Below are 2,500 nucleotides of genomic sequence, written 5' to 3' on the forward strand. Positions count from 1 at the left end.
AAAAGTTGCAAATTGATCCCTGGTTTGAGGAAGTCCAGGGGAAAATAAACACGAAGGAAAGTATTGAAGAAATAGTGAATACGCTACACGAGAAAATCGAGAAACTTAAGAAGGAATTCAGTAAAAAGAAAAAACCTTCTAAACAAAAACCGAATACTTGGTGGTCAAGAGACCTAGAAATTGAAAGGAAGAGAGTCAGAGCACTACGAAGGAGGTATCAAAAGGCGAAAGGGGATATCAGAGAACAATACAAAAAGGAATACTATAAAGAACATGACACGTATAACAACATGATAGAACAGGCTAAAAACAACAGTTGGAAAACTCTATGTACTAAGGCTACGAAAAATCCATTCATCCTACCGTATAAAATTGCACGAAATAAGATGAAAACCAAGGTTATGTTTAGAAGCATCACAAAAGAAAATGGAGAAGTCACAAAGACTCTTCAGGAAACAATAGAACACATTCTAGGAAATTTATACCCTAACTGCATGGAAAATGACGAGCCAGGACACAGTCAAATACAATCAAGCAACGACACAATAAACAATAACAAACAGGGAGGAAATTGGACATCGGGAGCAGAAATGAGAGAAAGAAATTTACCCAGTGATGACCTCCCATTTACAGAGATTGAAGTAACGCAGATAGTAAAAAATCTGAGGAAAGATGTAACCCCCGGACCAGACAACCTAAAAACTAACCTCATACAAGTGATGTATGAAAGGCATAAGACTTTCTTTGTCAATCTTTTTAATGCATGCTTAAAGCACGGACATTTTCCTCAAAGATGGAAAGAATCTAAAATTATATTGATTCCAAAAGGGAACGGAGAGGACAAATCCGAGGAAAACAAATATCGCCCAATAGCTATTAACTCGATTTTGGGAAAAATATTAGAAAAGCTCATAAAAGATAGAATCTATTATTTCTTGTTTAAAAATCACCATTTTAACAAAAAACAATTTGGATTTACCCATGGGACATCAACAACCACGGCATTGGAAGAAATAATCAAACGAATAAACCAAGCGAAAATTGATAAGCTAAACAGCATGCTAATAGCACTAGATATTAAAAACGCATTCAATTCTATAAAACCCGAAGTAGTTATTCAGAAATTAGAAGAATATAAGTGTCCCAACAACCTAATAAAACTGGCGGACAATATTCTACGGAACAGGAAAATAATCTATGAAACAGATGGAGTAAAAATTAAGAAAACACTAACTTCAGGTTCCCCACAGGGGTCACCTTTAAGCCCACTCTGTTGGAATATAACAATAGGCGACCTATTAGAAACTCAGCTTCAAGAAGGAGTACACATCCAAGCCTTTGCGGACGACGTGGTGTTACACATAAAGTTCCGCTCAAGAAAAGAGGTGGAGGAAAAAGCTACGAAGGCACTAACACTAATAAATCAGTGGGCACATCAAAAAGGAATAACCCTGAATAAGGAAAAATCGGAATATATGATAATCGGAAAGCAGTACATTAGCCATCAACCCCAAATAAAAATCGGACAGGATAAAATCAAAATGGTTAACGAAATGAAAATTCTAGGGGTGGTCTTGGACACAAAACTAACATTCCTCCCACATCTAAAATACTTAAAAAGAAAAGTAGACGAAGTCACGTATAATTTAAGTCGTACAATAAAAGACGACAAACATACAAATAGAAACACACTACAGTTAATATATAAAAGGGGTATAGAACGAATGGTTACATACGCCTCCCCAGCATGGTATAGCCGAAAAACCATTTTTATTAAAAAACTGAAATCAATCCAAAGATTACCTTTATTATTAATAACTAAATCATTCAAAACAACATCAAATCTTTCACTCAACATATTAGCAAACATTCCACCTCTCCATTTGACAATCGAAAAAGAAAACGAATTACACTGCATACTTAAGAAAGGAAAGAACTTCACATGGCAACAGAAAGTATACACCGAAAACGAAATAATGAAGAAACACGACCAATGGCAAGATCATCCAGCAAATAAAGTTAGCATACCCTTTGGAACAACAGAGGAAGAAGCAGACTTCAAAATATACACAGACGGATCAAAGAAAGAAAAAGAAACAGGAGCGGCATTTATAATACTAAACAAAGATAACCAAATCCAAACAGTGAAAAAATATAAACTTCCAGAACACAGCAGTAATTACGAGGCTGAGATCATTGCAATCCAGAAAGCAATAGAACATATCTGGCCTCTACAAGCTTTCGTTAAATACCAGCTTTTTACAGACAGCCAATCTGCACTTCTGGCAATAAAAAATCCAGATAACCTAAATCCAATTATTTGTAACATCAGGAAAACCTTAAGCCAAACACAAAGTAAAGATATTAAACTGACCTACGTAAAAGCACACAGTGGGAATATAGGGAACACATTAGCCGACGAATGCGCAAAAGAAGCGAGCAAAGACGGAGAGGAAATATTTGTTCCCATAACGAAAACAGTTATAGCAAAAGAATTAAA

The 2,500-nt window shown here is 35.6% G+C and overlaps 1 pseudogene; it reads left to right on the top strand.

Moving 5' to 3' along the window:
• LOC142792506 (large subunit ribosomal RNA) overlaps positions 1-2,500 on the top strand; it is an 8,104-nt pseudogene that overhangs the window by 3,085 nt on the left and 2,519 nt on the right.

Source organism: Rhipicephalus microplus, unplaced genomic scaffold (assembly GCF_043290135.1).
Source record: "Rhipicephalus microplus isolate Deutch F79 unplaced genomic scaffold, USDA_Rmic scaffold_224, whole genome shotgun sequence".
In the NCBI taxonomy this organism is placed as follows: domain Eukaryota; kingdom Metazoa; phylum Arthropoda; class Arachnida; order Ixodida; family Ixodidae; genus Rhipicephalus; species Rhipicephalus microplus.